Genomic DNA, 24,400 nt, shown 5'->3' with positions numbered 1-24,400 from the left:
CGACAGACCTGAGAGGGAGGTCTGCGGAGGGCAGGGAGGCCGCTCTCCAGCTCCTGCTGAGGAGGGGTCCCCCCAGAACAGAGGCATTACCTAGTATCAGAGGGGGTGATTCCCCGGGACATCAGAAATCACGAGTGGTTCTGGTTTGCAGGGTTATATGAGGTAACATCAGAGTTCTACAAATGCGGGGCGCCTGGCTGGCTCAGTCGGTTAAGCATGTGATCTTGATTTCAGCTCAGGTCTTGATCTGAGGGTCCTGAGATCAGGCCCCACATTGCGCTCTATGCTCAGTGGTTAGTCTGCTTGAGATTCTCTCTCCCTCTCCCCCAACCCCGTGCTCATTCTCTCTCTCTCTCAAAGAAATCTTAAAAAAATTCTCCAAATGCAAATACTCTGTTGTGACATGGACCCCAAAACTGTTTTGTTTTTTCTATTTACTATGATCTGTGCTTTGGCTCCTTAATATGGAGAAAAGAGATTTGACCTTAATCACACATCCCCCTAGCATGCTGGGGAAAAAAGCGTGACCCTGTCCCAGAAGGACACAGACACAGTAAAGAAAGCTCTGGATCTGGACTTAGCCACACACACTTCCTTCACCCCCTGCCAGACCCTCTGCTCCCCCTCATTTCTGTCATGTGGTATCCTCCCTGCCCCTCTCACTCAGCTCCTACTGTGGCCTCAGCCCTCTCCACTCAGGTCCCCACCCTCAAGACCAAATACTCAGGCCTGGTCATCACTGAACCGCTCCATCTCAGCAATTGTGCACTCAGGGAACCCACCCCCAGCTCTCCAAACCTGCCGCCCAACTTCATGCCCACTCTCCTGCTCCGAGATTCGCCCCTTCCAGGCGCCTCCCAGCCCCTCCCTCGAAGGGCCCTGTCCATGGCCGCTCATGCTGCCCAGTTACTGGCCCTTCCATTACAGGTAATTCGCTGCCCATTTTAGTCAGGAGCACAGCTCCCTCACTTCTGGCCTTCCGTTTTCACCTTCATCTACATCCACTTCGCAGCCGAGTATACCTGGAGGGGCCATCCACCCCAGCCCTTGACCCCAGTCCAGCCCAGGCTGGGGCCTTGCTCCATCCATTAACTACTCCACCCCTCTACTGTGCCGTTTCCCTCCCCACAGCAAGCTCAATTCTTTCCCACCTCCGGAAAGACCTCCTGGATCCTATGTCCCCCACTAGCTTCCAGCCCATCTCTCTGCCCTTTCTCCTTCACCCTATGGCCTCTGCTAGAGGTCCTTTAGACCACTCACTGGGGCGCGGGGGACCAGGTCAGCAAGTTCTGCTGAACTTAGTCACATAGACTGCATCTGGAGACTTCCTCTCACCTCTTCCAAGGGAAAGAACAAAGCTCTGGCCACAGCCAAGCTGCCCAAGGAGCAGGCTCAAGCAGGGAAAGGAGAGGAGGACAGCAGTTTGCAGGAGAGGGCAGGAGGGGAGGTTGCCTGACCCGCACACAGGCTGAGAATGCTGGCCTACGTGAGCCTGAGGACACCCCCGCACGCATGCCCCTACCGCTGGGAACAGCACGATGTGCACAGCTGCAGGCCCCGTGCGTATGTGTGCGCGTGTGCATGAACATAGACACACTCTGTCTCGAGCTTGCGGTGCAGCCTCAGTTGGATGACTCCTGACACACCCATGGCCTTGCCTTCTTCCCCTTCCAGACTCAGGGGGTTGGGGAGGGAAGCCGGGGGGTAGACCCTGCTGTCCCCCTGCCCCCACCCCCAGGCCAGTTACAGCCCTCCTGATCTCACACGGAGACCCTGGGCCTGCTTGTGGCCCAGCCCACAAGCTCCTGCCGTTCAGCCTCCTGCATCTGGAGGGGTCGCCTTCCCACTACATAGGCCATACTCCAGTGCCCCGCATCAGCTGAGATGGAAGTAAGGCCAGGCCCCAGGGATTTGTGTTAGGTGTGGGCTTTGAATCAGCAAGACCTGCGTTTGAATCCAGGCTCAGACACTTACTCTGTGACCCTGAGCAGATTACGTGGCCTCACTAAACCTTAATTTCTCCATCTGTGAAAGTGCATAACCTATGCCTTGTAGAGTGGCCACAAAGATTTAAAAAGGTAATGTGTGTAAAATATGGAGTCCTGTGTGGGGTACAAAATAATATGATACATGGTACAATTAAGAACCCAAGCAGGGGTGCCTGGGTGGCTCAGTTGGTTAAGCGACTGCCTTCGGCTCAGGTCATGATCCTGGAGTCCCGGGATCGAGTCCCGCATCGGGCTCCCTGCTCAGCGAGGAGCCTGCTTCTCCCTCTGACCCTCCCCCCTCTCATGTACTCTCTCTCTCTCTCATTCTCGCTCTCTCAAATAAATAAATAAATCTTTAAAAAAAGAACCCAAGCAGTGGCCTCACCATGCTGAGTGACTCCGAGTAGCTCCCCTTGGGGTTGGGGGAACTTGGAAAATGTTCTGAGGGAGGTTCCTTTCAGCTCTGATAGGACAGATCGCCCCTCATGCCATTTCCCCAGCACCCCAGCACGAGGGGCAGAGCCAGACCCTTTTCTGTGCCTTCCGTGCATTATCTTATGTAGCCTTCACAATGGCTCTGTGAGATAACTATTGTTACCATCTCCATTTTACAGATGAGGAGACTGAGGTACAGGGAGAGGAGATTAATACATCCCAAGGTCACACAGCTGTCACACAGTGGAGCAGGATTCAGACCCCAGTAGTATGACCACAGAGCCCAGGCCCTTACTCTTGCCCACACTGCCTCCCTGGTCTAGCCCTTGGTTCTCGCAGCCAGAGAAGAACCCGAAGCCTTGACAGCCTTTATCAATGCTCATTTCCTTGGTCCTATGGAAACACGTTTCTGTATTTGCCTGGGGACGCAGCTGTACCTCGGGTGCTGGGTATCTACCCTTCAGATCTGCAGTTGAAAGCACCTACCCCCTGGGGGATCCCAAGCTTTGCTCCCCAAGCAGGAGAATTTGTGGCTTCATTGCAAAACAGCCCAGGAGAAGCTGTCCCTTACAAGCACTCACTGCCCGAGGCTGGGCAGACAGGTCTTTACTTGAGTCTGCGACCTTCCCTGGGGCTGGCTGGGGCCCTGGAGAAAACGCCAACTCTCTGCAGCTGCACTGTTCGGGAAGCAAGGTCAGCCTCCCGATGCCACTCTTTCTCGGCAGACCCGTGAAGGCCAAGGGCCCTCCCACGCGTACGAGGCTGGAACTCCACTTGACTCCACGCACAGGGTGCAGCCTTCGAACTCCCCGGTGACAAACAGTAATGGCAAGAATTACTGGATGGAAGGGTAAGTAAAGAATCCCTTAAACAACAACCCTGTCCATGTTTCTAGGAAGTCTTCCAGGATGGATGAGAGACGTGATCTGTCTTCACAAATGGCCGAAACACTCCATGCACCAGTTTCAGTCCTTGCGGGCCATGCCCGGGAAACTCTGTGCATTGGGCCTGACACAGGCTGAGATAGTGTGATTTATAAGAAACATATTTAGTCTTTGTCCACTGTTCCTGGCTCACAGCTCCCAAAACCCTTGAAATGTCCTAAGCATAAGAGCAATGGGGGCACCTTTCCCTATGGTCTCTTGTCCTCAGTCCCTGAAATTGCTTTGGAACCATGAAGGTGAAGTGGGTGGGTTATTCACAACAAGCCCCTTTCCACTGCACCTGAGCTTATGGTAACGAGGTGATTTTTGGAAAAGCCCCTAGGTAATCTAAGGATGGAGGCTGGTTGCCAGAGGAACCAGCCTTGATTAAAGTGTTGGAACTTTTGGTCACACCCCACACCCCCATCCACCCAAGGGAGAGGGGTAGTAGAGGTTGAGCTCAATCGCCAATACCCAGTGACTTAATCAATCGTGGTTATGTAATGAAGCCTCCACAAAACCCCAGAAGGATAGGGTTTGGGGAGCTCTGGGGTTGGTGAACATGTGGACATGCTGGAAGGGCCTGTCCTTCCCACACCTTGCCGCGTGCATCTCTTCCATCTGGCCATTCCCGAGTTACATCCTTTTATTTATTTTTTAAATATTTTATTTATTTATTTATTTGACAGAGAGAGAGACACAGCCAGAGAGGGAACACAAACAGGGAGAGTGGGGGAGGGAGAAGCAGGCTTCCCATGGAGCAGGGAGCCCGACGCGGGGCTCAATCCCAGGACCCTGGGACCACGACCCGAGCTGAAGGCAGATGTCTAACGACTGTGCCACCCAGGCACCCCCCGAGTTACATCCTTTTAGAACAACCCGGTGATCTAGTAAATAAATTGGTTCCTTGAGTTCTGTGAGCCCCTCTAGCAAATTAATCAAACCCAAGGATGGGGTCGTGGGATTTTAGCCATCGGTCAGAAGCACAGGCAACAGCCTGGACAGTCAATCGGCATGTGAAGTGGGGCCGTTTTGTGGGACTGAGCCCTTACGCTGTGGGATCAGATGCTACCTGCTGGCAGATACTGAGTTCAGTTGGTAGGACCCCCAGCTGATGGGACAGAGCTGGTTGACCTGTGAAAACCCCGACACGTGCTGTCAGAAGTGGGGCACGTGGTCACGGAGCGTGAGGATGAAGGAGAGACAGGCCTGTAGGCACTCCTTCTCCACCCCTGCCCCCGTGTCCCAGCGCCGCAGACCCCCTGGGCGGTCACAGTGACTGTAGGCAAGATGCCTAGCCTCTCTAAGCCTCACGTTCTTCAGGTGTCAAAGGACAGTGGATTCAGGCGGTGGACAGTCACCTTTCTCTCTCTAGGAGCCCTTTCCAGTTTTATACAAGATGCGGTGGGAGGGGACCCTAAGCATGCAGCGCCAGCGCCCGCCTCCAACTCCCTCAGGAGGTCCTGAACACCCCTTGGGGATCTTACAGCAATTCTCTGATTCCGAATACTGTTGCCCACGGACAGGGCTGGGGGCAGCAAGGGGAGGAGGGGCAGCTGCGTGGCGGCTCCAGACCTGAGTGGAGAAGGGGCAAGGCCGCCCTCCTGGGCAAGCTCCTCGGGGCTCCATTATCTCAGCCTGGGACAAAGGGGCCGCAGTGGAGAATCCCATTGTCGGGCAGCCTATGGAAATCTCATTAATCTATTCACCACGGCTCCCACAGGCCTTTTGTCCCAGGCTTTTTGTCTACTGCTCACAACTGGTGCCCTGGGGGTCTCTGGCCGCCTGGCAGCGCTTGAACTGAGCTGCCCGCCCCCCATCCACTCACTGGGCCCTGCCCCCTCGTGCCAACCCCCAGTTACGGCAGGAGGAGAGGAGAGGGAGGGGTGATGAGAGGAGCCGAGGACTGGTCACCTGCCACAGCCTTGCACCTGCCACACTGGAACCTCCGGCCTAACCTAGGCCAGAGAGCAGCCCCCAACACAGCTGGACCCCCAAAACCCCGCCTGGGGGACTCCCCCGAGGCCTGGCACAGAGCCTAGCATGGGCAGGGCCTAGTAAATGTTGAGGGGATAAGCCAGAGGAGGCCAGAGGGGCGGCTGCACGACTTCCTGCAGCGAGGTGCCGTTCTCTGTAGGTCTTATTGCCAAGCAGCCAGCAGACCGTCTCAGGACACCCGTGTGCCCGCCTGCGGTTAGAGACGCGCAGCTGGATCAGATTGCGACCCATCCTCAGGGACTCTATCCTCTAGCAGGAGAGAGAAGGTACAAGCAGGCATGGCCAAAAGAAAGGGAGGGAGGGAGGGAGGAAAAGAGAAAAGAAAAGAATGAATTCTGGCAGTTCAGAGACGGGTAAGGCTATGTTTGGGCGGGGGGATCAGGGCAGCACCTAAAATGCATGTCTGAGGTTGGAGGGCCTGGGGACTGGAGGCCAGTGAGGAGGACCTGAGCCGAGCAGGGAGCACCGGCACATCCGGCTCAGCCCTCCTCACTGCCCACGAGCCCCCACCTAAGTAGACAGTATTTCCAGACCACAGCACCAAGTCCCAGGGAGGAGATGCAAGGTCCCAAGGGGCCTCCTCCCTCTGGCGGGTGTTTTTCCGGCCTCCACAGGCTGTGGTGAGGCAAGGACGTCAAGTAGGGAGCAGGGACGGGCGCCTGGGTGGCTCAGTTGGTTAAGCGACTGCCTTCGGCTCAGGTCATGATCCTGGAGTCCCAGGATCGAGTCCCGCATCGGGCTCCCTGCTCGGCAGGGAGTCTGTTTCTCCCTCTGACCCTCCCCCCTCTCCTGCTCTCTCTCTCTCTCTCATTCTCTCTCTCAAATAAATAAATAAATAAATCTTTAAAAAAAAAAAAAAAAGTAGGGAGCAGGGAACAACTCTTAAGATCTGAACTCCCCCTCCCTGTCCCCAGACTCAATCTTGCACTGGAGAATGGTAAAGAACTTGTAGCTGGCAAGGGCCGGGGGAGGGCCAAGGAAAGGTGAAGACTGAGAGCAGCTGGGTGGCTCAGTCAGTTGAGCGTCTGACTCTTGATTTGGGCTCAGGTCTTGATCTCAGGGTTTTGAGTTCAAGCCCTGCATTGGCCCCACACTGCGCATAGAGCCTACTTAAAAAAAAGAAGGAAAGGAAAGGAAAGGGGAGGGGAGGAGAGGAAGATGAGGACTGGAGCATGCCATGAGCTGGAGGAGTGGCAATGGTCAGGACAGGGACATTACTGTTGGGGTGACTCCCTTCATGTTGCTTGTCCTCTGTTTACTATCTGTGAACATCACAGGCTTCTCTGATCCCTCCGACCCTTAGCGCAAGCCAGATTTCCTCTCCATGCACAGGGCCTAAAGAATGAGCTCTGCTCCTTCGGGCCTCCAGATGGTTGCTCACACAGGTGCACCCATCAGAAATGCTCTCCCTCTGCCAACCAATCCTCTCCCATCCTTCAGGGCCACGCAGGGCCTGCCTCTTCCATGCTGCCTCCATGGTCACTCCAGCCCTAAGGACCCTTTGCCTTCTTGGGCGAACTGGACGAGGACTGGCTGAGGCCCGTCTTGGCAGCAAGAACAGAGGACATTCCTTCTCCCGTGTGCTGATTCCATCCCCTTTCAAAGCTCAAGGCCAGTGTTCCCTCCATTCTCCCCTCTTCTGCATGGTCCGTTCCCCTGCTAGTGATGCTTCTCATGACACAAATATGTTGTTATTTCTCCCATTCTAGAGGGGGAAAAAGCTCATAATAATCTCTTGCTCCCCCTCCAGCTACATCCCACTGCTCTCTGCTTCCTTTTTGCCCAAACAAAACCGAAACAGGTGAAAAGTTGCCTGTACTCCTATTTCTGCTTCCTCCCCTTAGGTTCTCTCTTGCACACCCTACAACCAAGCTCTCACACCTTGTTAAACCAGTGGTCAGCCCTCAGCTCGGCAACACAGCCTCAGCCGATCCTTCCTGAAACTTCTTTACTGGGCTGCCCACCCGCCTCTCCTCCTCAGCTCCTTTCACTGCCCTCCTTTCACCGATGACCGCCCCCCCCACCCCGCCGACTCGGAGAGCCCTCTGTTCTCAGAGCCTTCTCTCCACATTAACTCCATCCAGTCTCGTGCCCTTGACTGGTGTCGGTAACACTGAGGATTCCTGAGCATGATTCTCCAGCCTAGATGTCTCCCCTACACTCCCCACTGGCACATGCAAACTTCTTCCCGACACCTCCACCAGAATATTTAATTGGTATAGCGACATGTCCCCAAATCAAACCTCTGACTTCCTCACTCCACCCTGAACTACCCCTGCCTGTCTTCCCCATCTCAGGAAATGGCAGCTTCATCCTTCCTCATTGCTCAGGCCAGAAACTCTTGGCCTGACCTCAGACCCCAGACCAGCAAATCAGTCTGGCCCTGGCTTCAAGATCGATCCAGAATGCAACCATCTCTCACCCGGATGCCTACAGCAGCCTCCTGTCCCACCACCCATCTCTACCCTTGCCTCCCACTCTCTGTTCTCAGAATAAAAGCCAACGTCCCAGGAGCCTGGCTGGCTCAGTCAGTAGAGCACGTGACTCTTGATCTCGGGGTGGTGCATCCGAGCCCCACATGGGGTGTAGAGATGACTTAAATAAATAAATAAATTTTTATTTTTTTAAAGCCAGCTTCCTCACAGTGGCCCACCAGGTCCTAATGATCTGCTTCCCCTTGGCTCTCCTGCCATTCTACAGTCTCTGAAACACTTACTCTGCCTGCCGTCCTCCCCTGTCCTGTCCCACTCCGGCCACACTCCTACTCTAGCACAGCAGGCTGGCACCCACCCCGTGCCTGCCACACTTTCCCCCACCAGTACACACTTACACCCTCAGGGCTCTGTTCACTTGTCACTTCATCCCACACTGGCCCCTCCACTTGTAGCTCTTTGTAGCCCTCATAATCTGCCGTACTGGTTGCTTTAGTGTCTAGTACCCACTAGAAAGTTCCATGCGGTCTGGGAAACAAAGGTTTAAAAGTTACCTACTGCTGTTTCTGTTTCCTCCTCTTCCATCCTCCGGTTTTGTTCACTGGCCTATCTCAAGCACCTAGGACAGTGCCTGGCACACAGTAAGTTTTTGGTAGACCGTAGAACAGATGGATGGATGTTTGGGCTGGCAGAGGAGCCAAGAGGCTGGAAACTGCCTCTGTGTCCAAATAAAAAAAGGGTGACTAAATTTGAGCCAACACAAGATGGTGAGGGTGGCAAGAAGCTGAGCCAGGAAGTTCTCTCCGGAGTGGATGGGGAAGGGTGTCTGGAAGGGCAGTTCGTGTCTGTGAACACCAGCAGAAACTGTCTAGCCCTGGTCTGGCTGGACTTGAAGGGCACCCAGCCCACCCCCTAGGAACCACCACCTGGCCTTTTTTTTTTAATCTCCCTTCTTCTCTCTTCCCCTTGTTAGGCCTCTGGGAGAAGACAAAAGGGGCGCTGGAATTCCCATCAAAGGCCACCGGACACATGGTAAAGAGATTAGGACCCTTGGGATCCTGCTTCCTCGAAGTAGTGAGGCCTCCCTGCCAGTCTGGCTCTTCTCTGGGATGGGAGGTGTGTGGGGGGGTGTGCTCTGGCCCTGGACTCCTCATATGTCAAATGCCAAACAGCAGGAGGTCAGCCTGAGCGGGGGGCTGGCCAAGCAGCCCCCATCTGGGCTCTGTGTGTGTGTGTATGCAAGCACGCTCTGGGGGGGAGGGGAGAGTGCAGAAATCCCTGCCTGTGTCCGCGGTCAGGGCCACAGACAAGCTGTGACCATCTGTTGTCTTCTGGAGAGGCCAGTCCAGGGGCCCAGCACCCTTGAGGATAACCCATCCCTTTCTCCCAGACTTCTCGTGTTTGCAGAGAACTTCCATGGGCTGCCATTTGGTTTCACCCTCACATCTTCCCTGCCAGACAAGCATATTCTCCCCATTTTACAGAAGACGAAATGGAGGCTCAGAGAGGCGGAGTGATTCTCTCAAGGTCATAACAGCTAGTAAGAGGGGAAGCTGGGACTCTACAGCCCATTCTGACAACCCCTCCCTACCCCAGCCTTGGCCAAGGTGCCTGGGCACCAAACACGGGGCTCTCAGGCATAGCCTTTCCATCCATTCCTGGCTCATTGCTTAGTGCCAGCTCAAGATTGCCCCACAGCCCCTGCTTCCAGGAAGCCTTCTAGGACTGACACCCCCAAGGAAGTTCTGAAGATGCCTCAAAGTATAGATCTCTGTACAGCCACTCCTTTCCCACCCTGGGCTGTTGATCTGTCCGGTGGTCTGTTGGTTTGGTGCCCTCGTGTCCCAGGACCTCCTAAGGGCAGTGCAGCCCTGCCCAGGAGCAGATGATTCCCTAACCACTCGGGGTCCACCCTGGGGCTGTGGTGGCCTGGCAGGCTGGTGAGAGAGCCTGTCATGCTGGAAGGAGCCCTGCCCAAGGTTCACATAGCCGGGAAGGGATCTGCACCCAAGAGCTTGGCTTCAGCACCTGAACAGAGCCTGGAGTCCAGTGCTGCCCACATCATAGCCGCTAGCCACAGGTGGCTATTCGAATTCAAGTTCATTAAAATGCATGAATGACTTTTAAATGTAAATCATTTATTATTATTTCTCAATTATTAAAAATAAAAATGTATTAGGAAAGTTAAAGTTCAGTTTCTCCAGAGCACTTGCCACCCTCCAAGTGCTCCGCAGTCGTGGGGGGGGGGGTGGCTGCGATATGGGACAGTGCAGACATCATCGCAGAAAGTTCTCGTGGACGGCACTGCTCTAACCCCAGCCAGGGCTCCATTCTGCAGGGGTGCATCTCACCACAGCTAGAGCCTCCGAAGCTTTCTCTTGAACTTGAACGGAGCCTCCCTTCCTAGGGGTCTCCAGGTAAACTTCGCTGGGACTCAGACTCCTTTCCTTAGGATTCCTAGGAAGTTTTCTAGCTACGCAGGGCTCCAGCTTCTCCAGGGGCCAGGGAGGGAGGGTGGACTAGCTGGACCACCCCCTCCCCACCAGCCCAGCCTGTCCGGCCCGCTGCCCTCAACCTCAGGGCAGGAGAGGAGGGGCAGGCTGAAAGGGAGAGGACGGTAGGACAGGACAGTTTGTCATCTGGCCCTTCGGGCTGCGCTTCCTCCCCGCCCCCTGTCCCCCCCTTCAGCTGCTCAACACCCCTCCCCCTCACTGACCATCCTCATCCTCATCAAATCCCAAGGACAGATGGGGGCCGGCTGCAGGAAACGTGACCACAGTGAAAGCACTCTCAAATGGCAACAGAATCTGGGGGTCACAGCTGTGTCCCCCGAGGCCTGGCCAGTCCCTCATGTCCGGCCTGTGTCAGCCAGGCCTGGACTAAAGCAAATTTCAGGGGAGGGGGAGGATACTCAGGAATCTTAGGGGGAGGTGTAGGAGTCTGTAGGTGCTGGATTATTCCAGCAGACACAGCCCCAGTTAAAAATGCAGTCACTCATGTGGTCACTCATCCATCCAGCCATTCAGCACACACTGAGTAAGTCCCCACCAGGTCAAGATGTAATAAGAGGATGTAAAGATGGACAGGTGGGCTCCCCAACCAGCTTGACCAGGTAGCTTGTTCTGGACTTAATCCTCCGCCAGGCTAGATGAAGATCCTTTGTCTCTGCCCAGTGGTCTGAGCAGGATGGACACCCCCCCCCCCCAACACCCTCCCCTCAAACAGGCCCACATGCACACACGCGGGAGTGCGCGCGCGTGCACACACACACACACACACTCGCAGCTGCTGCCATGACCCCCCTCCCCTGGTCTCTCTGACCAATCACAGCACTGAAGGGCAAGTCCCACTGCCCAGAGCCCCCAGGGAGTGTATTAGCACATTTGAACCGCTCAACCCGCAATGACAAAGCCTGGGGCCTTGGGAGGAGACACAGCAGGAGGGGTGGGGGCCTGTGGGGAGCGTTCCTCCCTCCCCTCCCAGGGGAAAGCTCAGGAGTAGATTAAGCATTCTGGGGCACAGAGGAATTTGGGGGCCCCAGCTCCAGCAGTGATTAAGCGATCCATAAAATCCCAATTTACACACTCACTGATCAAACGGCCCATCTACTACCCCAGGAGGTTGGGGGTGGCTGCTGGGCTTCCCCCACTCTTGCAGAAGGTCCTGGGGAGCCTGGAGCTGGACCCAGGACACAGGCTCCCAACGTGTTATCTGCAGCCTCAGTCCCACCCCCGGCCTCCTCGAGGGGCATCCATCCCCCAGGCCCGGGGACCTGCCTGTACCCGCCGTGATCTGGCAGCCATCTTTGTCTGCCCTCTGTGAATAACAGCTCTAGCTCCCCGGTGCTGCCCCCGGGGCTGCCAGGGCTGGCTTCGGTTTCATCGGAGCTGCTAATCACTTTTCCAGCTCTGAAGCTCTCCTCCCCACCCCCTTCTTTCCAGCAGCCCCTCCGTGTTTCCTCTTGGCCCTCCTTCTGATGCTGTAGCTGCTGGGGCAGGCTCCGAGCCCTTCCCACCACCACCTCATCTCTCCCCTCCCCCAGGCTGGGAACACTGCGTGGCAGGGCTGGGTACCCATCTCCTTGGAGACACCAGGTAGGGAGTTGCTACCCTTGCCCCTTCCCCAAAAATAAACACAATTTGTCTTCCCCTGCCTAAATGTTGTTTGCTTCGCTTAGTTAAGGCTGCCTGGAATTTCAGCAACTGAAGACCATTCTGGTTCACAAACAGCCTCTTTGAAACCATGCGCACCTCTGGGAGCTTCCAGGCCACCAGCCACTCACCCCTCGTGAGGGTTAGCAAGGCTGACTGGCCTCCGCCTACTGCCTGCTTGAGATGAGCTGCACTAGGCAAGTACAAGTTGTCCACACATTTCAGGGCAGGGAACTGAGGTAAGGGCAGGGCAGCCCACTGTGCCACCCCCTCTTCTCACAACTCGGGCCACCTTGGAGTAGTTAGGTATGGACTTCAACTCCTAGGCCCTGGGGACAGGACAGAAAGGGAGGGAGGGGTCGCCCTATCAAGTGCTTTCCAGAGGGCTCAGAAGGTCAGGCTGTCTCCCAGAGGCCACCGCACATGGGGCCAGGGCCAGGTCTCCACGATGTCCTTCAGCCCGGGCCACAGGCTGCTCCCAGGGACCCTGGGATGCAGCCTGGACCCACTAGCAGCTTGAGTTAGGCAGGTGTCTGAAAGCCACCCTGAAAGACTGACCTGGGGCAAGATCTCTGCACCCACCCTAGCAAGCGGGATCCAGCTGGAGGTCACGGTCCCATCTCCCCCCTGTGGCTCACATGGTGCAGGAGGGAGTCCCTCTCTGAGATGTGGGACAGGTGTCAATCTCTGTTTCCTCTGGTGTGAAAGGAGTATGGGGGGGTAGCGGGGAGGGGGTGGTCCCACCCAGCATCTCCCTCACTGGGCTGGCCTGAGGGTGGTACTTTTAAGACTTGCTAGAAGGGGGCCAGGGGCTGGGACAGGACCCTAGGGCAGGCTCTGACTTGGCTCTTAAGAGGGCTGGCTAGATGCTTCAGGCTGGGAAGAGTGGGGTAGGGGCAGAGATGCTCTCCGGGGCCCAAAACAACACAGTGGGCTTGAGGGACTCCAAGGAGAGAAGTACTACAAGTGCCGACCGCTAGCTGTGCCCAGAGTGGAGAGGACCCCGTCCTGCCCCTGCCTGACCTTCTGGTGGGTCTGCAGAGGCTACGCGGGAACTGGGCTCACCACACTGAAACCACAGCTGCCGAGACATCCTAGCCTGACCCCGGGCCCCTCTGACCTGGGTCCTGGGGCAGCTCTTACCAGCTGCCCCCTGCCAATAGAGGGAGGAGCCCCAGGACCCTGCCCCTGCACCCCCCACCCCTACCCCACAGCCACCACTTAGAAACTGCCCAGGCAAGGTCACTTGCCTCTTCAGATCCGTGCTGAGAGCCCCCCACACCAGACCCAACTTCAACCTGAGCCACATTTTTCATGGCCCCTGAGACTCTTAGGGGAGATTTAAGAATCTAGGTGAGACTCTCTAGGGCCCCATAGATGCCCACCAAGACCTCAGACTTGACATGCCCAGAGAAAACATCTCTGCCTTCTCTCTCCAGAATCCATTCACCAAGCCTGGAAACCCAGGAGGCCCCATATCGCTCTCCCTCTTGCAGCCTCCTCCCATCTAGCTGGCCACCGAGTCCCCTGACACGGTTTGAAATGACACACAGCTCTCACATCTCCCACCACAGCTGGCCCCACGTCTAGACTCCTTGTCCTCTCCTTCTTGACCCTTCTGCTGGATAGCTGCCAGGGGGTTCCTGCCGTCTGAAACAGACTCAACTCTCTATTGACCTCAGAGTGGACACCAAACCCCTCAGCCTAGCACCGGAGGTGGACCCATTTGTCCTGCCTCCCAGCCTCAGGCCCTGCCCTTCCAGCTCCTTCCAGCCCCTCCAGCCATAGCAGTCCATTCTCTGGGCAATATGCATTCACACTTCTAGGCCTTTGCTCCATCTGGTTCCAGAACACCTACTCCCCAGTTCTGCAGCAGGGGTGCTCCCACACTGTTATGTCACTCTAGGGCTGTTGCTGGCTCCTTCTTGGGTTCCCCCAGCAAGTGCTCTGCACATCTGTCCTGCCACTGAAAGGCCTTATTTAGAGTTGATATCACCAGTTAAACTGGGTTCCCCACTCCCTCCCTGCTCAGAAACGCCCGCCCCTGGGCCTTTGCACAACCCTTCTCTAGCCCAGCAGCCCATCTGCTCCCTGCCTGCCCTGTCCTCTCCCTCCCAAAGTCCTCTACCCAGAAAACCTTCCCTGATACACTGGCAGTGGGAGAAGCAGGGCCTTTGAAGTTTCTGTAGTAAGTACTTGTTTTAAGTAATTCTTTTTATTTTATTTTTTTAAAAGATTTTATCTAGGGGCGCCTGGGTGGCTCAGTCGGTTAAGCATCTGCCTTTGGCTCAGGTCATGATCCTGGAGTCCCAGGATCAAGCCCACATCGGGCTCATTCACTCTCTCTCTCTCTCAAATAAATAAATAAAATCTTTTTAAAAAAATAAAGATTTTATCTATTTGAGAGGGAGAGAGAGAGAGCACACGAGCAGAGGGGAGGGACAGAGAAAGAAGGAGAAGCAGACTCCCCACTGAGCAGGGAGCCTGACGCGGGGCTCGATCCCAGGACCAGAGATCTCCCCACAGTATGGAGACAGTGGGAGCCATGCGTGTACAAGGCTTGTGAGGGCCTCAATGTGTGGACACTCGGACGAATCAAGCTCATGCTCAATGGAAGAGGCTGTGGCACTGGGGCAGTCAGGGCTGGGCGAGACCCTCCCAGGGTCTGTCTCCCCATGGGTCTGTATCTGGGGCTCCTCCTCGCTGGGGGCTGGGCCCTGTGTGGGTGTGCGATGGAGGATGAGGTCAGGGCTCTTGACCAGTGTTCAGTCATAGGCCCCTTTAAAAAAAAAATTATTTTTTAAGTAAGCTGTATGCCCAACATGGGGCTCGAACTCCTGACCCCAAGATCAAGAGTAGCATGCTCTACCGACTGAGCCAGCCAGGCGCCCCAGTCGTAGGCCCCTTTTGTAGTCTAGCAAATCTGTGGTCTGTTCAAAACTACTTTTTCAATGCCTAAGATAAAAACATATGCAACTACTTATTTGTCAATCATACCTCAATACAGCTGGAGAGGAAAATGAAATCTAAAAAAATATATGGGACTTTGGGGCGCCTGGGTGGCTCAGTCAGTTGAGTGGCTGCCTTCGGCTCGGGTCGTGATCCCAGAGTCCTGGGATCGAGCCCCGCATCGGGCTCTCTGCTCAGTGGAGAGCCTGCTTCTCCCTCTCCCTCTGCCTGCCTCTCTGCCTACTTGTGCTTTCTCTCTCTCTGTCAAATAAATAAATAAAATCTTAAAAAAAAAACAAAAACAAAAAAAATAAAATAAAAAAATATATGGGACTTCAAAAGAAATTAAGAACACTGGAATACAGTTTTGCCACAAACTCCTCGGGGGTCATGGACCACAGGCCTCAGCCCAAAAGACTGGATAGAACCTCCCTCCAACCCCACCACCCCTCCCCGCAGCCAGGTGTAAGATCCAAGGTTGACTCGGGTCAGTTTGGGTGGCATGTGACCTCCAAAAAGCTTAAGCCTTAAAGACTGGGTGATCCTATGTTCCTTGGCCCCAGATATGCCCCCCTCCCATGCATTGGGGGGCGGTGTGGGAGACAGAACCAGGCCTGAGCAGAGGGCAAGAAGCAGGCCCAGGCAGCCCACCCAGGCTCCCCCAGTGGCTGCCCCTGCCCCCTCCTATGCCCTTCCCAGCCCTGGGGGTGCCGAGCTGAGTAACTCCAGCTATGCAGCCTGGCCGGTCTACCTGGGCGTGAGTGGGCAGGGCCATCCTCAAGGGGGTGGCCCCCCACACCTGCAGGGCCACAGGAACAGAGAGAGAAAGAGAAAAAAGGGAAGGGGGAGCTAGGCAAACACCAAACTACCATGACAATTCCTTCGGTCTGTCTGCTCCTGGATGGGATCCCAGCTCACGTGCCAAGCACCGGTCTAAGGGATTTCCACACATTCGTTCACTGAATCCACACAATAACCCTAGGAAGCAGGTATAGCTGTTATTCCTGTTACAGAAGAGTCAACTGAGGCACAGTCAACTTGTCTAAGTCACCAAGCTAGGGCAGGGTGATACCCACTGGGGCTTTCTGGCTCCAGATGCTCTTCGGCCGCTCATGTCAGAAGCAAATGATATTGTTCCCATTTAACAGCTAAGAAAATGGAGCTATCTGTTGATTCCCACCATCCTCATCAACCTCCCCTGTCCCTTTAGCCTCTTCCTCCAATGCCCCCATACTCAGCCACAGACCCCAGAGTTAGCACATTCCAAAGTGGTTATCGCGGGACCAAAGGCATCCTTGCAGGCCTGAGCCCCCGGCCCCGGTCCCAGGGTCCCACAGCCCGGACGGGAGTGATCAGAGAGGAGCAGGGCAGCCAGGGTGGGGGATTGGGAGCGTTCCCTCAGGAAAGAAAGACTCTGAGGACCCATATCTCCAAATATCTGAACGTTGGGTGGCAGACCATGCAGCTCTGCATAGTCACCCTCCTCAAAAGAGGTGAACCCTCCATGAAAGATGTTTGGCTACCTGTTAGCTGTCTGAACATGTGGGTTGTCTCTGGAAGGAATGAGATCCCCATCAGTAGAGACATTCAGCACGAGACACTATCTTTCCTGAGAGGGGCACTCCAGGCTGGCTGAAGGGCTCTTCCTTCCTCTCTGCAGGTTTTCTGGGTCACCCCCACTTGCATGTCTAATTGGCACTGCAAACCCAACAAGGCCCACAACGGAACTCCTGGCCACCCACCCCCATCCTCCAGCTGCCTTCCCCACCCCATTGAGGCACCTCCATCTTTTCCAACAAGGGGCTCACACCCTAAAACTCCAGCCTGGGGGCGCCTGGTTGGCTCAGTCCGTTAAGTGTCTGCCTTCAGCTCAGGTCATGATCCCAGGGTCTTGGGATCGAGCCCTGCATCGGGCTCCCTGCTCAGCTGGGAGTCTGCTTCTCCCTCTGCCTCCCACCCCCCCTCACGCTAACGCATGCGCACCCTCTCTCTCTCAGACAAATAAATAAAATAGATAGATAGATAAAACTCCAGCCTGAAGAGGGCTCCAGTATGGAAGATGTAACCTAAGAATGGCCATCCCCACGGGACACGTCCATCCAAGAAAGGAGGAGTAAGGGTCAGGCTGCTAATGAATGCTGTCTGCAGAGCTGGGTGGAAGGGGTGACTTCCCCCCATGGCCAGTGTTTCCAGGGGGCCCCTCCGCCCCAAAAGAAACAGGCAGACCGGGTAGGGGCGGAACCACATGATGTATGTGGCGGGAAGCAGGGGTGGGCACGGTGTTGGTCAGTTGTCTTTCTTCAGTATAACCTGAATCCCACCAGTTTTCTTTCCCCACTGGCCTAGAAAGAAGAACCAATCGCTGCAGACTCTTGAGCATCCAAGAGCCAAATAGGCCAGTCAGCAGCAGGGGGACTCTCCCAGATTCCCACGAATTCCCACTGAACTGGGGCCTCTGTCTCCTGGGAACAGCCTCCCCCAGGGGAACTCAGTCCCCTTCAGACTCCACCGGTGATGGCGGGGCCCTGCTGTCCCTGAGTCCTTCGTCCCCAGCCACTCCTGGGCACTCTCCACAACCCTGAGCAGGGCCACCCCGCTGTTAGGCGCTCCCGTCCACACAGAGAATACAAGGAAAGCAGTTCTGAGAGCGTATCCTGTCCGTCTGCCTCGTCTCTCCTGCCCAACTGTCTCATAAGCTCATTGAAGGTGGGACCAAATCAGAAAAGCATGGATGCTGGATGAATAGCCACCTGGACAGCACTCCCAGGGCCTGGCGCAGGGCCTTGCCAGGAGGCCATGCGCATGGCCGTGCTTCGGGCTAGATGCTTGTGGTGGAGGACGCGATGCCAGGGCTGGGGACGTGCTCTGGTCCTCCCTGGCCACGTGGGAAGCTGGGGTAGTTCAGAGAGATCTGCCCCCCTCGGGGCCTGGCACGTAGGTGTCCTGTGAGTGTGCAGGGAGTCTCAGGGGCCCAGGAATCCCAACCCTGGCTGGGGCCCCACTGGAGACTCAGAGGCACACCCAGAACCCTGGGACAGGGCAGGTGCTCAACACAGAGTTAGAAAGGGTAAGAGGCAGCCTCATCATCACATCTCCCTAGCCAACCCCGATTAACCCCAGCGTGGGGCTGGGGACCAGATGGTCTGGGTCAGCCTGGGCAGTGAGGGGACAGACAGAAAGGCAGGCGTCTACCTCCTAGATTCCTGAGGTAACCAAGCTCGCTCTCCTCTTGCCTACCTCCTGAGCCCTGCTCTCTGCCCTGACTCTACTTTTTTTTTTTTTTTTTAGATTTTGGCATTTTAATTTCTTTTGTGCCCTGACTATACTTTGGAGGGAGCTTCAAAGATGGCCCAGAACTTTCGTGCACACACGCCCTCTCTTTCTCCTTGCTCCTACATGGGAAGTGGTTCTCCAAAGTCCCTGGGTTCTGAGTTCCTGAGCCTACCTCACCAGAGGTAGGCATGTACTTCAGAGACAAAGGGACACACTATTTCAAACCAGAGCCTCTGTCACCTATGAACTCACTAGTGTTCTTATCCCCATCTTACAGATGAGAAACTGAGACCCAGAGTGACTTCTCCAGGGCGATTATATCTAATTAGTGGGGTGGGGGGGTCACTGCAGCCCAGGGCTTGGCCCCTAGGGTGGGGGGCGCCTGGCTGGTTCAGTCAGTAGAGCATGTGACTCTTGATCCTGGGGTCGTGAGTTTCAGCCCCACATTGGGCATAGAGCTGACTTAAAAAAAATTTTTTCTTTTTAAAGATTTTATTTATTTATTTGACAGAGAGAGACACAGCAAAAGAGGGAACACAAACAGAGGGAGGGGGAGAGGGAGAAGCAGGCTTCTCACGGAGCAGGGAGCCCGATGCGGGGCTCGATCCCAGGACCCTGAGATCATGACCTGAGCCGAAGGCAGACACTTAATGACTGAGCCACTCAGGCGCCCCCCAAAAAAATTTTAATTAAAAATTGGGGCACCTGGGTGGCTCAGTTGGTTAAGTATCTGCCTTTGGCTCAGGTCATGATCTCGGGGTCCTGGGATCAAGCCCCACATCAGGCTCCCTGCTCCGCAGGGAGTCTGCTTGTCCCTCTCCCTCTGTCCCTTCCCCCACTCCTGCTCTGCTCTCTCTTTTCGGTCTCTCAAATAAAATCTTTAAAAAAATTTTTTAGGACGCCTGGGTGGCTCAGTTGGTTAAGCGACTGCCTTCGGCTCAGGTCGTGATCCCGGAGTCCCGGGATCGAGTCCCACATCGGGCTCCCTGCTCGGCGGGGAGTCTGCTTCTCCCTCTAACCCTACCCCCTCTTGCGCGCTCTCTCTCACTCTCTCTCTCTCAAATAAATAAATAAAATCTTTAAAAAAAATTTTTTTTAATTAAAAATTAATAAAATGGAGTTGGGGGTCACAGCCCTATGGAACTATGGAGGCTGGCCTGTGCCTATAGCCCAGTTCTCGCATTCCCTAAGAACTCCCCACCCCACCTCCAGTCCCCAAGATGAATTGCAAAGTCTGACATTGCCCATGCTTCAGTAGGAAAGGAAAAGAGAGCAAGGCACCTGGGTAGCTCCCATGCAGTCCCCTCTCCTTGGCCGGGCAAGTGGGGAAATGCCAGCCAACAGCAATCACAGCCCTGAGCCCTTGTCACCTGCATTTCTGACCAGTCCTCACAGCACACAGTCATTCAAGCCTGGAACTCAGGGCTCCCAGCTCCTGGTTATTGCCTCATTTAATCCTCACTGTCACACTTATGAGGACACCCTTCTTAGTCCCACTTCACAGGTGAGATATAGAGCATTTAATGCGTGCTACTTAAGTATTCACCATGATTCAAGATACTTAGGAAAATGCTCAGGAAAGAGCTAGACTTTCTTTTTTTCTTTTTCTTTTCTTTTTTTTTTTTTTTTAGAGCTAGACTTTCTTGCCACTCAGCTTTGTTCCTGGAGACCAGTAGACTCTAAAACACAAAAAAATCCCTGAATATCTTCTCTCCAGGCAACGCACTCAGAGATGAGAAGACCTGCCCCTACCCCAACACCAGCAGTGTGAACCCTTCCCAATTGAAGGCTGGCCCAGCACCTCAATGGCCACTCCTGGTCCCTTGGCTCACGCTGTCCCCCTGCCAGGAATAAGGCCATGGAGACAGCACTAAGTGTGCAGGTCAGGAGTCCTGGGCTACCAGCCTGCCTCGGCCCTTCACACATCAGAGGGACTGGACTAGGAGGAGGACTTCTTGATGTGGGGCCCCCATGGGCTTCAGGGGGCCCAAGAGCCCTCAAAGGCAGAATGCAAAGGCTCAGGTCAATTGATGGAAGTGCATTGTTCAGAGAAAGGCTTTCATTAGTCCCTCTGAGGGGCCTGTAAATAAGAAGTTATGGGCAATCTGGAAGACCCCTTCCATCCCCAGTGCTCTTGGGCTATATGCCTTTAAACAGAAACCCACTCCCCACCCTTCAAGGCCTCCTCAGCTGCAGCTCCAGGAAACTCTCAGCTTTCTTGCTTCTTTGCAGCAGAAGGCTTGGGACCCAGTGCCTTGCAAGGTCTCTCCTGGGAGCCGGGCCAGCCCAAGGCTGAGATGGCAGAAGACACCAGAACACCCTGTGGTCAGCCTAGTGTGGCTTGCCCCTGCCCACAGCTTCGGTCCACTGGAAGGTGGGGGCTGTCAGTGTTGTGGACCACAGGTGCACCCAGACCTTAGGTCCCCCTCTCCTTGCTGCAGCTCTGGAACCTCCCTGAGCCACACTTCCGTGGGGAACCTGGTTTTCATTAAATCGGGGAAAGGAGTCATTAACTGCCAGCCAAGTCAAGGAGAAGCGAAGTTCTGCTAGAAGGCACAGGGAGGGTGAAGGAGACCAGCCTGTCCCCTGCCCTCCCAGGATGACCAATGGTGGGGGGAGGGGGAGGCGGGGAGGCTGGGCTCCTAAGGGTCCAACAACTGCAGCAGTAGGAGCTGGGGGTGGAGAGTGGGGGCAGTCGGGGCCCAGATAATAAGCAATTGTTAATGTGATCCATATGGATCCTGACTGGCCTCTCTGTTTAACAGGATGATAATGGCAGGGAAAGAATGCTGGTCTGTGGGGAAAGGAAGGGGCAAAGTCCTTCCCAACTTGGGGGGTGGGGGAGGGTCAGTAATGAGGAGGAGGAGGAGACCCACCCAGGGGTCTCCACCCACCCAGGAGTGCAGCGCTATTTGCCTGAAAGGGGCCAGATTCCATGCTTTGCAGGCTGCTCTTACCAAACCCCGTGTCTTCAGCCAACACATATTCCTGGGGCACGCACAAGGTGCCAAGCTCCGTGCCGGGCCCAGCGTGGGCAGGGTGCGGGGAAGTAGAGGCTCCATCCCTGTGCTCCCGGAGGCAAAGCCTAGTGTGGACTCAGCCACAAAGGCTGCAGGAGGCACAGGTGCAGGACTAGGAGAACATGGCGAGAGCACCAAGTGCGAGAGCTGGGGGCTCTGGCGAGGCTACACGGAGGAAGTATGGCATCCGAGTTGGGCCTTGAAGAATGAGGAGGTGGTGGGAAGACAGGGACAATGGGGAAGGCATTTGGCTGAGGGAACGGCAAGAGCAAAGGCAGAGAGGCGTGAAATTGCGTGGAGAGTCTGAGATCTCAGCAATAAAGCCGCAGTCCAGGCCGGGGAGGGGACGGGAGCCTTGCTCCCTAAAAAAGCTGTGGCCGTGGATGACCAGGAGGAAGGCAGGAAAGGGCTCTTGGAACAAAACATTCCGGTCTGGTCCGGTCCCTCTCCCTTACCCCCCTCCAGTCTGTGTACTGGAATTGTCCACCCTTGGGATCCTCAGCCCAGCCCACTCTTAGACCACGGCCAGAGAATCCCGCAGGGCCTCAGAGGCCAAACTCCTCCCCGTGCCTCTCAGCCCCCACTTCTTCTCCTGGGGAGATGGAGGTCCCCCTAAAGATTTCGGGTTATCTGGGACTCACCAGCAGCAAGTCCACTGCCCTACATAACTAAGGTCCCTTTGGCCCAGGAGGACTTTCCCCCAGAAGGTATTACAGCCAGGGCGAGGGTCGCTCCTCGCTGGGGTCACTGCTGCAGCACCAATAGATTCAAGTGGAAATAAACGAAATGGTGTTAAATATGGGAAAGGGGGATTTACGAGGCCTGTCACCGCGTCCAGCGCAGCCAGCCGGCAAGCCCCGCCCCTTTCTCGCCCACCCCAGGAAGTCGCGCCCCGCCCCCTGCCCGCGCTCCGCCGCCGTGGGGTCCGCGCTCCGCCGCGGGGTACCGGCCGCGCCGCAGCCCCGAGCTGCCCGGAGAGTGGGTCCTCCCGGGCCAAGGCTGAGCGGAGGACGGCGGGTGCTCCCGGCCAGGGGGTCCGGGGAGGGGCTCTGAGGAACCTCAGCGCGGCCGTTTCCAGGAGGGTGCACAGGAGGTTCAGGCTGGATTCCGGCGGGTCTGGGGCTCCCTGTGCAGATCAGGGGGCTTTGGACCGTGGCACCATCCGGCCCACTCCGGAGACTCCACAGGGAAGGCTCTGGGCCCGGAGAACCGAGAAGTGCCCGCCGCAGAAGCCCAGAGCGGGCTTGGAACCAGAGCCCGGCTCCCCGCTGCCTGGCCCGAGGCAAGAGCCCGCTCAGCCGCGGCAGCCCGTGCGGACCACAACACAAACATTCTTCCGTCCTCTATTCTCCTCCAAATTAGGTATCCATGGAGACAGGGCCAGGCAGCCTGACAGCCCCACGGCCTAATCCTGATTTAGTGACCGTCCCTTTAACAGCCCACCCACCCGTCCACCCACCCCTGCGCTCCGGGCCGCCGCTGGGCGCAGGCTCCAGGCCGCTCGCTCTCTCCCGGCGCAGACCCTTCCCAGGCCTCCTCCGCCCAGCAGCGGCTCGGGGACCGCAGGCGCCGGGGAAGGGGGCCCACCTGGTCTAAGCACCTACTGTGCGCCCGCCCTTCTGCGGAGGACCCTCGACAGAGCGGGTTCCTAGCAAGGGAATCTCTGCGTAGACCGAGAGGGCTCTAGGAGTGGGCAAGTTGAAGGGGGCGCTCTCTAGAGAGCGGGGAGCTCAGAGGGTCTCCCTTGTAGCCTGTAGCCCACGGGAGAAGGTAAGTGCAGCTTCTTGCAACGCCCCTGACTCTGAGATGGGGCTACGCTCTCCCCGGCCAGAAGAGAAGAAAGGAAGGGGGTGGGCGTTAGGGGCGCAGGGCCCGAAGTGGCCTCAGTCTCCTGTCACTGCCCCGTCACGATGCTGGGGAATCTCCGGGCCAGGAACCCAGCCCCCACCCCCTCCCACACACACACAGGGGCCGCTGGACAAAGACCTGACGGAGTGGGAGGGGCCTGCGGGCCGGCCCTCGGGCTCCGGCCACAGGATCCTTCGGGGACCCGAACCCGCAGATCCCGGGCTCCCCACCCCCCAATCCCGCAGGCTCCCCCCAGAGCCGGCTGCTCGCTATTGCGGCAACCTGCGTACCAAAGCGGGCGGCGAAGACGGTGCCCGTCGGCGGCGGAGACCAGATCCCCTTGTCTGCCGTCCCCCTCCCCCCGGGAAGTGACCCTCGGCTCCCACGCACCCGCCCGGGTCTCCGGCTGGCCTTGCCCTTCGACCCCCGCCTAGTGGAACCCCGCGCCCCGCAGCCCCCGCCCTCTCCGGCCCTCGCACTGCCCCGCGCCCGCGGACAAAGCTCCGGACACCCCGACCGAACGGTCACCACCCCCTGACCCCGGCCGGCCCGCGCGCTCCCGTGCCTGCCCCCGCCCGGGCCCGCGGCGCCCCCGTACCTCGGCATCCCGGCCGGGTCCTAGGTGAGTGTGCGCGGCCTGGGGGGGCGTCCGGCCCCGGGGCCGGGGCGCGGGCCGGGGGCGACAGGCCGGGGCTGGGGGGCAGCGGCGCTCACCATCCTGGAGCTGCTACTGCTGCGGCTGCTGCGGCCGCCGCGGCCGGGAGCGGGACTGGGCAGTGGGGGTGGCCGGACAAGGGGCCGCCCCGGCTCCCCCCGCAGGCAGGACCCCCACCCCCACCCCCGCCTCCCCTCGCCCGCCCCCAGCGCCCTCCCTCGCAGGCCTTTGCTCCCCTCCCCTTTCCCTGCTCCTCCCTCCCCTACTGCCCCTCCCTTCCCCCCAACTCCCGCCCCTTCTCTGGCCCTCTCCACCCCGGGCTCCTTCCCCGCCCTCCCCCTCCTCGCCCCCGCCCCGCCCCCACCTCCCCTGGGCTCGCCCGTCCCCTCCTCTCAACCCTCCCGGCTTGGCCCCGCCCCCTCCCTCCCCTAGCTCTAAAATAAATTAGCCACAGAAGGGGAGAAAAGAGTAAATGACCCTTGGTGTGGATAGTGTCCTTGCGCCACTCTCCGGCGCGCCCGGGCCTCTCCCGGGCCGTCGAGCGGGAAGTTGGGGTGGGGGTGGAGGCCGGTAAGGGTCGGGGAGCCGTCCGCCCAGGGGGGAGGCCGGGATTGAGTGGGGCCTCCGAGCGTGTCCGCTGGGTGTGAGAGGCTTCCTGGGTCGAAGGGCAAAGGGGAAGACAGCCAAAGGGGAAGGCGGTCGGCCCTGCCCGGCCCGCCCCGTCTGCT

At 57.0% G+C, this 24,400-nt stretch overlaps 1 protein-coding gene across 2 annotated transcripts in view; it reads right to left on the bottom strand.

Annotated features, from left to right (window-relative positions):
- FIGNL2 (fidgetin like 2) overlaps positions 1 to 23,708 on the bottom strand; it is a 28,267-nt gene extending 4,559 nt beyond the window's left edge. Inside the window, exon 1 of one of the 2 annotated variants that reach the window (XM_035002628.1) lies at positions 23,616 to 23,708. The gene's annotated coding sequence lies outside the window, so the exon portion shown is untranslated. Of the gene's footprint in view, positions 1 to 21,106; positions 22,039 to 23,615 lie in introns of those variants that run through there. The other variant, XM_035002627.1, reaches the window with a different exon arrangement.
- Positions 23,709 to 24,400: the final 692 nt, after the last annotated feature.

Source organism: Mirounga leonina, unplaced genomic scaffold, assembly GCF_011800145.1.
Source record: "Mirounga leonina isolate KUSES-001 unplaced genomic scaffold, KU_Mleo_1.0 Mir_126, whole genome shotgun sequence".
Lineage (NCBI taxonomy): Eukaryota > Metazoa > Chordata > Mammalia > Carnivora > Phocidae > Mirounga > Mirounga leonina.
The sequence above is the reverse complement of the archived record's forward strand: the minus strand, read 5'-3'. Positions and strand labels throughout refer to the sequence as shown.